Here is a 12,074-nt window from a genome sequence, read left to right as displayed (position 1 = left end):
CTTCCTTCATAATTCATTATTGTGAACTTGTAAAGGTAAAAAGGGAATTTTGCATATTTTTTTCACTCAAGCCAAATTTATGTTTATATGTCACTAACATGTTTATAAAATACACAGTAAATACAGTATTATTGGCTGGATTCATTCATAGCATGTAGAATTAGAAAAACAAAATTTGGTTTTTACTATGCAACCTTTAAAATAAACAATGACGTTGTCCACTTTTTGAAATAGAACAGCTGAAATGTATAATTTGAGGAATATAATTTTAGGGGAACATGATATTAATATTTCACTTTTAGCTAATTGTTTATTTCTTAGTGATTGAACTTTTAAATGCATAATATATATTTAGTTAGTTTATTTACTGCACGATATTTAGGGGAACATGATATTAATATTTCACTTTTAGCTAATTGTTTATTTCTTAGTGATTGAACTTTTAAATGCATAATATATATTTAGTTGATTGTTCTTGTACTTGATATATGAAGTTATGAAGAATTGTCTTCTCTTGAGCCAATATCTCTAATTGTTCATTGCTATTAGTACTAATATTCACCTCTCTTAACAGGTGGTCTGTTGACCTCGGGTAACAGAATATTATTTAAAGACATTTGTTATATTACACTACACTGTAGATTGATATTATGTCACAACCCTTGTCTTTGAAAAGGCAGACACAGTATGCAAATCGTAACTATTTTACCTATAAGTAAATCTGGGCCTGACACCATAAAGATTCTCAGACAGATTTTAACTCATTAAAAAGTATATGATTTTACATACACTTGAGTAAAAGTTTGTCAGAGAAAGTTTTACGGTGCCGGGCCCTTATATCCACGTCATAATATATATTGTTTTGTTTAATATTTAATGATCAAATCATTTATAACTAGCAGTCGTTGATACAAACCCTTTCCATATTCAAGTATTCATTTTAGATATAGAAATTATCATGAGACATTAGTAATAGTAACATTACTCTAATAGCCTTGTGAATCCTGTATGCTTAATGCATAAATATCAAAACAAATGTCTGTATTCAAATATTTGTTGGCATCTCTATTGAAATAATTGTATGATATATGACAGAATTAATTATGTGCCTGAAATGATTTTCAAGAATCTTGAAATTTCTGTGGGCGGTTTACAGAGGTGAATGTGTACATGGGTACCACAGTGAACTCTAGCTGGGAGATATTGTTCTTGGGAATAAGTATCCGTTGTTATGCCATTTTTAGGTCGGGCAATTCATTGAATGTGTATGATCTTTATTTTACACAAAAAAGTGTAATAACTTTAGGATCGAAACCCACTCACAAGAGAAGATAATTCTACATAGCACTAATACTCACTGTAATCTATAATCAAAATCACAAGGCAGTACATCGAATAACTTACCGTACGTGAAGAACAAAACATTTATCTTATAATTTAAAAACACACTTTTTAATGTTTAATGATTTGAGTTATATTTTTACATGAAAAAAAACATTAGGAGTACAATGTACTCATATTTTTTTTCAGCATCATATTTTTTTTCAGCATGTCCAATTCACTAAAATATCAGAAGAATTTTATTTTAGAGAGATATTTTATACAAATATAGTAATATTCTTCTGCTGAAAAGAATTTGATGAGTTTTTACAGAAATTAACTGAGATGTTTTGGTGATTTTATTTTCTATGCGTGACTTAAGATAACTTTTATATGACTTTGTTATATTGTAATGATATGCCAAAAACATGGTGTTTGTTAATATGTACAGTCCAACCTTGTCATTACAAATTTCTGGGGACCCTTCAGATCCTTTTGTATTATTCAGGTTTAGTACTAAGGGGGTTAATATTTGTACAAACCATTGCCTATTACAACATAAACAATATACTAGTCCACCTATAAACAGGCCCCAATATCTGAATAATTCGTTTTCCCTTCAGAAAAAAAATCTTCCTGCTTATGACCACTAAGAATTTGTTCCCATTGTTTCAGAATTGCTGATAAAGTACTTGGTTTGATATCAAACTGGTTGACAATTTCACTCTTTGATTTTTCTTTCCAATCAACAGCACTGATGATATTAAACAAGTCGTCCAAAGAAAAAGTTTGTTCACATGTTTCTAAGGAGTCTCCCTAGTGTATATAGCATGTGTGATGACACAGAAATAAAACAAAGTGAGACTTAGGACAAAAATATACTATTGTTTTATTGAAATCTGTTCACCCCCTGAATGTGGATTATTCACTGTATACATATGTTATTGGAGTGCATAATATGACACACAGCATTGATCGAATATCAATTGTTAATTTTACACAAATTAATTTGTATAAAACAGGATTCTGTATTCATCTAAAGTACTATCAGAGTTTGTATTAAGTGGGTTGGACTGTACTATTTTTCAATGAAAAAGTGAATTTGTAATGTAATTTAAATATCGTTGCATAATATATGATAACTTTTACTATTTCAAGAAGGGTTTACTAGTACTGGTGAATTTGTTTAACTAGATGTCCTGTATTTTAATGGTCTCCCGTCACATTTTATAATTGTTCTCAACACATAAAATGAAAAACTAATCATGATGATTGGTAATAGTTTGATTATATACACGCTCATTGTGTTGTATAGTTAGCAATGTATTTCTTGCCAGGCACCAGACCCAGTGATCCAAACAGCACTGTATGTAACGTAGGAGCATTGCTGTACTATCAGTACTTTGATAGGTAAACTGAGGAACCTTCATACACACTCACAATCGGCCTAACCAACTACAATCTAATCAAAATAAGACTTGTAATTCCGCCCACTATGATGCTCTACGTTAGGCTCCAATGCAAGATCTAACACTGTCGTGTTCGGGTCACCTCAGCATGACCCATGGCCTAGAATCGGAACATCTCGGTACGTACTGTTAGTCATTTATATTTCCGAATGAATCAATTACAGTGAAGATTCCGTAGGCGAGACGCTGATTGGCTAACCACAGGGGTCATGCTGAGGTGACCCCAAACAGGGCATTGTTAGATCTTGTATTGGAGCGTAATGTAGAACATCGTAGTGGAGCGGAATTACAAGTCTAATTTTAATTAGATTGAACCAACTACAATATAGAACTCCTAATCTATTTGAACTATTTAAATACGAACTTTTGTAGCATGCTTGGTTATAACCTTGCACAGCCTTGACAGGTCAAAGTATGGTGTATTACATCCTCGCTACTCCAGGGGTTACTATAAATGTCGTTTAAACATCAGTATTTAATAGTAACCCCTAGAGTGCCGAGGATGGGGGCATTAAACAAAAGTAAGACTCATTAGATAAAGTCCCAAGTGCAGATCTCCACATTAGCTCATGTTTTGTCTACATTATATAAATGTATCTTTGTTTATCAGGAACACAAACTATACCTAGTATTATTATCACACGGTATTTTGTGTGAATATTCATGCATCTGTAGAGCAGCTTCCTGCATAATTCATTATTGTGAACTTGTAAAGGTAAAAAGGGAATTTTGCATATTTTTTCCACTCAAGCCAAATTTATGTTTATATGTCACTAACATGTTTATAAAATACACAGTAAATACAGTATTATTGGCTGGATTCATTCAAAGCATGTAGAATTAGAAAAAAAAATTGGTTTTTACTATGCAACCTTTAAAATAAACAATGACGTTGTCCACTTTTTGAAATAGAACAGCTGAAATGTATAATTTGAGGAAGGTACATGTACATCTTTTTAACAGTTTTAATTGATGCTCTGTGCTTGTGACAGGGGAATGTAGATCTCATTAGATTTTAGACAAGACTATAAACATTGTATAATGTAACTAGGTATGTTTTCAAATTTCTTCTGGAGGTTTGTATTTGATGTGTTGAAACCCAACAAATCAAAATGTTGCGACTGTCTCCTGAACAACTTTTAAATAATCTAAAGCCTAGAATATATTTCTATCAAATAGCTGCTGAAAATCAATGCAAAATCTAGACTTTATATTGTGTTTTAATATTAGAAACAATAATTATTTATTTAAAAAAATAAAGATGCTCCATCGCAAACAGAGCATAAATGATACTCATCATTTTAACAGTAATTGTGTTTACTCATGTAAATATGTGTCTAATTAACACAAAAAAAAAATTAATATAAAATTACTTGTTTTGCTTTTAGTGGATTCGCATTCAGTAATTCATTCCATATAGGGCATTTTGGTGCCATGGATTTTTTGTTCTGGCCCAATAATTTTTTTACTGGTGGTAAGTAACTTTTGTAACTGAAGAAAAATACTGATTCATCTGCTCCTGTTTTTGATGGAGAAAAAAAACCATTCATCGATGGTGTGGTATCTTAAATCTATGATAATAAAAAAACAAAATGTATATTACTCGAGATTTGTTTAGTTAGTAATTATATGAGATTAGTCATTGTTTTTATATTTGAGAGTGATATTACAGTATGGGACGGTATAATTAGGTATGTAGTTTGATGTGCAATATTAATAACAAAACACACTGTAATTTGTATGTCCATAATCTTTTTGGTTTTTAGTTTAATTTATTTTATGCTTAAATATACGCCTAATGTCCATATTCGCGTAGCTAGTTTGTAAATAGCTTTTTTATTACTTGTCTTTTTTTTATTCCTTTAAAACTTCTTACATTAGTGACAATCTCTCTTATTTGTAGATCTCTTGTTTGCTTTTATCTTGCCTTTGTACGAGTTATCTCCCTTAATATATACTGTATAAGTTTTCTTTTTTTGTATTGGGCATACTTAATTGCCATGTGGTATTCAAAATAGATATACATAGTAATTACTTGAAATGTTTATACTTACTGGTAGGCATTCAAAACAATTATGTATATATACAAGTCTTTCTAAGTATGTCTCAAGTATACACCAGCTGTTCTTGTATATCAATACTGAGTTGAACATGTATAAAGAATATTAAAGAAATATAAAATTTCCACTATAGACAAGAAAGGCTTGTTACAGAGGGAACAAATTATAACTAACAATATATCATAATTTTACTCTTACATCAGATACATTACCCTAGATATGGTTGCAAATAAATATGATTTTTATTCTGAGGACCCCCAACAGGACAGACTGTGATCTGATTTGTATTGACTTAGTACATAATGTTTTATCTAAGATAGAGAGATTTCCATATTTTCACACCGACAGAACACTGACTTAGGTAGTTACTTGAAACAGCAGAGTCATATAGGCAGTAAAATATATTTACTTAAAGAACATATGTCTTTACATTCAAGATTATACAAGATAAAAATATGCCCAGAAGTTATAAGAGTTTTTATGAAAAATCAATTTTATAACCAATTTTACTATTGCGAAATACACATAGAAACCATAAGTTTTAGTTTTCTCATTTGTACATGTACCATATTTAGAATAATTTTGTGCACTTTTAGAAATACTGTTGATTGTATGAGATTGTTAAATACTGTATTATGTTACTCATTTATAAACGAAATATTTTTTGTAGTAGGACTAGTTTAACTAGTAAGACGGTCATTAACTGTATCAGCCTTTGTGAGACGACTTGAATCATGTTATCTGATGCAAACACATGTATACACATACATAATGGACGTCAGGCCAATAAAAAATGATGACGAAAACTATGGATATCTGTCATTTGTACGATATTCTATATCATTTGAATATAGCGAACTATAAAGTGAAAAGAACATGTGTCTTTTGTGGACCATTTACAACAAACGACACCATACAACAAAACGACACCAGTTTATTCTAACTGACAAAGGTTCTCATCCCTAAGATTCCAAGGACAAGTCTTACTGGCAGATGTACGAGTCCACTACAAAACAAAAACACTGCAGTCTCCCAAAACACAGCACACTACAGTCTCCAAAAACACAACACACTGCAGTTTCCCAAAACACACCCCACTGCAGTCTCCCAAAACACAGCACATTACAGTCTCCCAAAACACAACACACTGCAGTCTCCAAAAACACAACACACTGCAGTCTCCCAAAACACATCACACTGCAGTCTCCCAAAACACAGCACACTACAGTCTCCCAAAACACATTACACTGCAGTCTCCCAAAACACAGCACACTGCAGTCTCCCAAAACACAGCACACTGCAGTCTCCCAAAACACAGCACACTGCAGTCTCCCCAAAACACAACAACTGCAGTCTCCCAAAACAACACACCAGTCCCACAACATATGCAGTCTCCCAAACACACACACTGCAGTCTCCCAAAACAACCAAGCATTCCCAAACACACAACTGTCTCCCAAAACACACACACTGCAGTCTCCCAAAACACACACACTGCAGTCTCCCAAACAAACACTCAACACACTGCAGTCTCCCCAAAACACACACACGCAGTCTCCAGTCTCCCAAAACACACAACTGCAGTCTCACCCAAAACACACACACTGCAGTCTCCCAAAACACACACACTGCAGTCTCCAAAACACACACACTGCAGTCTCCCAAAACAACACTAGTCCAAAACAAACTGCAGTCTCCCAAAACACAAACTGCATCTCCAAAACACACAACTGCAGTCTCCCAAAACACACACACTGCAGTCTCCCAAAACACAGCACACTGCAGTCTCCAAAACACACACACTGCAGTCTCCCAAAACACACAACTGCAGTCTCCCAAAACACAGCACACTGCAGTCTCCCAAAACACACACACTGCAGTCTCCCAAAACACACACACACTGCAGTCTCCAAAACACCACACTGCAGTCTCCCAAAACACACAACTGCAGTCTCCAAAACACACACACACTGCAGTCTCCCAAAACACAACCACACACTGCAGTCTCCCAAAACACAGCACACTGCAGTCTCCCAAAACACAGCACACTGCAGTCTCCCAAAACACAGCACACTGCAGTCTCCCAAAACACAGCACACTGCAGTCTCCCAAAACACAGCACACTGCAGTCTCCCAAAACACAGCACACTGCAGTCTCCCAAAACACAGCACACTGCAGTCTCCCAAAACACAGCACACTGCAGTCTCCCAAAACACAGCACACTGCAGTCTCCCAAAACACAACATACTGCAGTCTCCCAAAACACACCACACTGCAGTCTCCCAAAACACAGCACACTGCAGTCTCCCAAAACACAACACACTGCAGTCTCCCAAAACACAGCACACTGCAGTCTCCCAAAACACAGCACACTGCAGTCTCCCAAAACACAGCACACTGCAGTCTCCCAAAACACACACACTGCAGTCTCCCAAACACAGCAACTGCAGTCTCCCAAAACACACACACTGCAGTCTCCCAAAACACAGCACACTGCAGTCTCCCAAAACACAGCACACTGCAGTCTCCCAAAACACAGCACACTGCAGTCTCCCAAAACACAGCACACTGCAGTCTCCCAAAACACAGCACACTGCAGTCTCCCAAAACACAGCACACTGCAGTCTCCCAAAACACAGCACATGCAGTCTCCCAAAACACAGCACACTGCAGTCTCCCAAAACACACAACTGCAGTCTCCCAAAACACAACACACTGCAGTCTCCCAAAACACAGCATACTGCAGTCTCCCAAAACACAGCACACTGCAGTCTCCCAAAACACAGCACACTGCAGTCTCCCAAAACACATTACACTGCAGTCTCCCAAAACACAGCACACTGCAGTCTCCCAAAACACAGCACACTGCAGTCTCCCAAAACACAGCATACTGCAGTCTCCCAAAACACAGCACACTGCAGTCTCCCAAAACACAACATACTGCAGTCTCCCAAAACACAGCACACTGCAGTCTCCCAAAACACAGCACACTGCAGTCTCCCAAAACACAGCACACTGCAGTCTCCCAAAACACAGCACACTGCAGTCTCCCAAAACACATTATACTGCAGTCTCCCAAAACACAGCACACTGCAGTCTCCCAAAACACAGCACACTGCAGTCTCCCAAAACACAGCACACTGCAGTCTACCAAAACACAGCATACTGCAGTCTTCCAAAACACAGCACACTGCAGTCTCCCAAAACACAACATACTGCAGTCTCCCAAAACACAGCACACTGCAGTCTCCCAAAACACGGCACACTGCATACATTTATTCAGAAGTGTTATCTCCCTTTAAATACACTTTTTGATTGAAACACAGCACACTGCATTTTAATCCTATTTCGAATCAGGGTAACGAAAAAGCTTTTATGTCCTGATATGCTGAATGTTATCGTAAATATTTCCTTTCTATTAGTATTTATAAGTCATGTCAATAATTAGAAAAATGTTTTCGACGTTTCCCGGTAAATTAACTTAGGCTAAAACTGAATCAACTAAAACATTTATACCATCGATTAGTCACTAATTGTTGAGATATCACCATTTGATGTAAATTAACACTAATTTGTAATACCACTTAATTTAAATGCGATGTTGTGGACATACATTGATAATATTGATCATTTGGACAACGATTGGTGTTTTATCGTGTATATATACAGTTTACATGTGTGATTAGCACAAAAATACATTTAAAATAATTGGCTTGCTTTTGTTTGCGCAATCAGTACCTCATTCCATACGGCATACAGTAGTGTTATGGGTGTTTTTTTTTATGTAATTGTTTATTTTAAATACCTTTATATTGAAATGAAATGAGAACTCCTGTTATAAATATAAAAAATCACCATCCGTCGGCTGTGTAGCACTTTGCAGTTATAGGTGAATATTTTGTTTAAGTTTATGTCCGGGATATAAACTGATCAATCGGGATATTGTGTGTATTTTTAGATAATTAATTAAATTGTGGTGAAGTTAAAATCAGGCCCTACTTTCTATATTACCTGATTATCAGATTATCGAAACATTCTTTGCAGTATTCCTATCAAGCTGACACTTCTATTATGCTAATTTACACCAATCTCATTTAATTAAGGCGACGAAAACGTATATATTAAAATTAATTGCAATTTTCCTATCTTATTACAAGTGCATCACTGTTTCATTTTAAACAGATCAGGTTTTGAACGCATTAAACTATGACGGGAAACAGGCAATTACTAGGACGCGAACTCCAGAGGACGAACCGATTTCGTAAAGGGAGATACCGAGTCTGGTTTTTTTCTGTAGAAAATCTATTACCAACAAAAAGGTTTGATAAATTAGATGTTAAGGCAACAGATGTTTTGCACCTCCAGACTCAATCGGAGCCTAAGGAATTAACTAGGGAAGCCCATTCGCATCACCAAATACACAAGTTGTACAACTTACGAAGTCACGACCGTCAATATAGTTACAACTTACAAGGTGAACTTATAGACTAATAAGAAACCTGTTACCATAATAACCAATGATTACTAGGGGGACTGAAACGTCGAGAAACCAGTTTTATAGCAACCACAGGAATAGTTACATGTACTAAAGCTAGGGGACTACACGTACAAACGGCAAGAAAACATCCGTATCCCCGAATAAGTCGTTTTCACTAGGTACTATGGTTTCCTACCAACTACTTCCCACATCTTAACATTTCCTTCAAAATAAGTGACCGTATTCAGAATTAAGAACCCGATATTACTGTCGATAGGCCAACTTATGCTATAAGGGAGGAACTAGTATGTTTACTAGGGAAAAACTGGTATGGTAACAAGGGAAGAACTGGTATGGTTATTAGGGAAGAACTGATATATATATATATGGTTACTATGGAAGAACTTGTAAAGTTACTAGGGAAGAACTGGTATGGTTACTAGGGAAGAACTGGTATGGTTATTATGGAATAACTGGCATGGTAACTAGGGAAGAAATAGTATGGTTACTATGGAAGAACTGATATATATATGTGGTTACTATGGAAGAACTGGTATGGTTACTATGGAATAACTGGTATGGTTATTAGGGAAGAACTGATATATATATATATGGTTACTATGGAATAACTGGTATGGTTACTAGGGAAGAACTGGTATGGTTACTATGGAATAACTGGTATGGTTACCAGGGAAGAACTGGTATGGTTACTATGGAATTACTGGTATGGTTACTAGGAAAGAACTGGCATGTTTACTATGGAATAACTGTATGGTTACTAGGGAAGAACTGGTATGGTTACTAGGGAATAAACTGGTATGGTTACTATGGAAGAACTGGTATGGTTACCAGGGAAGAACTGATATGGTTACTAGGGAAGAACTGGTATGGTTACTAGGAAATAACTGGTATGGTTACTATGGAAGAACTGGTAAGGCTACTAGGAAAGAACTGGCATGTTTACTATGGAATAACTCATTTGGGTACTAGGGAAGAACTGGTATGGTTACTATGGAATAACTGGTATGGTTACTATGGAATAACTTATATGGTTACTATGGAAGAACTGGTATGGTTACTATGGAAGAACTGGTATGGTTACTATGGAATAACTGGTATGGTTACTAGGGAAGAACTGGTATGGTTACTTTTAGAATAACTGGTATGGTTACTATGGAATAACTAGTATGGTTACTATGGAAGAACTGGTATAGTACTATGGAAGAACTGGTATGGTTACTAGGTTACTAGGGAAGAACTGATATGGTTAATAGGAAAGAATTGGTATGGTTACTAGGGAAAATTGGTTTGGTTACTAGGGAAGAACTAGTATGGTTACTAGGGAAGAATTGGTATGGTTACTAGGGAAGAACTGGTATGGTTACGAGGGAAGAACTAGTATGGTTACTAGGGAAGAATTGATATATATGGTTACAAGGAAGAACTGGTATGGTTACTATGAAAGAATTGGTATGGTTACTAGGGAAAAATTGGTTGGTTACTAGGGAAGAACTAGTATGGTTACTAGGGAAGGAATTGGTATGGTTAATAGGGAAGAACTAGTATGGTTACTAGGGAAGAACTAGTATATGGTTAATAGGGAAGAATTGATATATATGGTTACTATGGAAGAAGAACTGGTATGGTAACTATGGAAGAACTGTAGGTATATGAAGAATTGGTTGGTTACTAGGGAAAAACTGGTATGGTTATTATGGAAGAACTGGTATGGTTTCTAGGGAAGAACTGGTATGGTTACTAGGGAAGAACTGGTATGGTTACTAGCGAAGGGAAGAACTAATATGGGTACTAGGGAACTACCAGCTAAGATACCACAGTTGTATGAGAAAGGAAATCTCATGGCTTTAGAGACCCGGTATATATGGTTACTATAGTAACTACAAATGTAAAGAAATCTGCCATATCGCAAAAGAAATGTTGGTCTATAATACACGGAATTGTTGCTAGGGGAAATGTGAATCAAGAGAAACCACTCGTATGATTACTATTGGAACTACAAAACCCAAGAAACCAATTTATAGTTAAGGAAAAACGGTCATGAAAACTTGGTAATATAAGAGAAACCATTCGTATCGCAAAAGAAATCGTGGTTCTGAAGATATAGTTTTCGGTTTCGAAGGAAACTACTTATGATAATGGAACGAATCCTGAGGAGTCAATAAAACATATTTCATATAACTAAAGGGTTTCTGTATTGTTTACAAGGAACCAAAATCATATTCGACCCTATGTCGCAAATGGAAACTAGCTATGATTCAACATTACGAGACTACTAAAATCGTTTCAAAGAAATCTATATACTGAATGTATATGGAATAGTCATTGGGAAACGCAGAGTCACCTGGGAAACCTAGCTTGGTCAGTATGACACCGTTAAGGTAGAGTCGAGCGATGGAATCACTAGCAAAGGAGTAATTAGCAATGCATTAAGTCACCGTGATGCATGCTGGTTTACAGTTTACGATGTTATCAATATCACTACATGAGAAACTTATTTCAAAACTGTTTATAATACACTTCAGATAGGCGGTCCTCGCTCTGTGGTGCAGATGATCTCAAACACCAAGTACCCCTCTTACGATTTTAATTGAGCTAGTTTGGACATCATGGTGTAGATGTTTGTGCATTAACAGCTGCCGTAATGTTTTGACAACGTTGCTTTAGTGTTTGGGTGAACAAGTAAAAACATAACATCCGCAATCCATTCAACAGCTGCACAGACCAAC

The sequence above is a fragment of the Argopecten irradians genome, chromosome 12 (genome assembly GCF_041381155.1).
Source record: "Argopecten irradians isolate NY chromosome 12, Ai_NY, whole genome shotgun sequence".
Classification (NCBI taxonomy): Eukaryota; Metazoa; Mollusca; class Bivalvia; order Pectinida; family Pectinidae; genus Argopecten; species Argopecten irradians.
Note: the sequence above shows the minus strand (reverse complement) of the source record.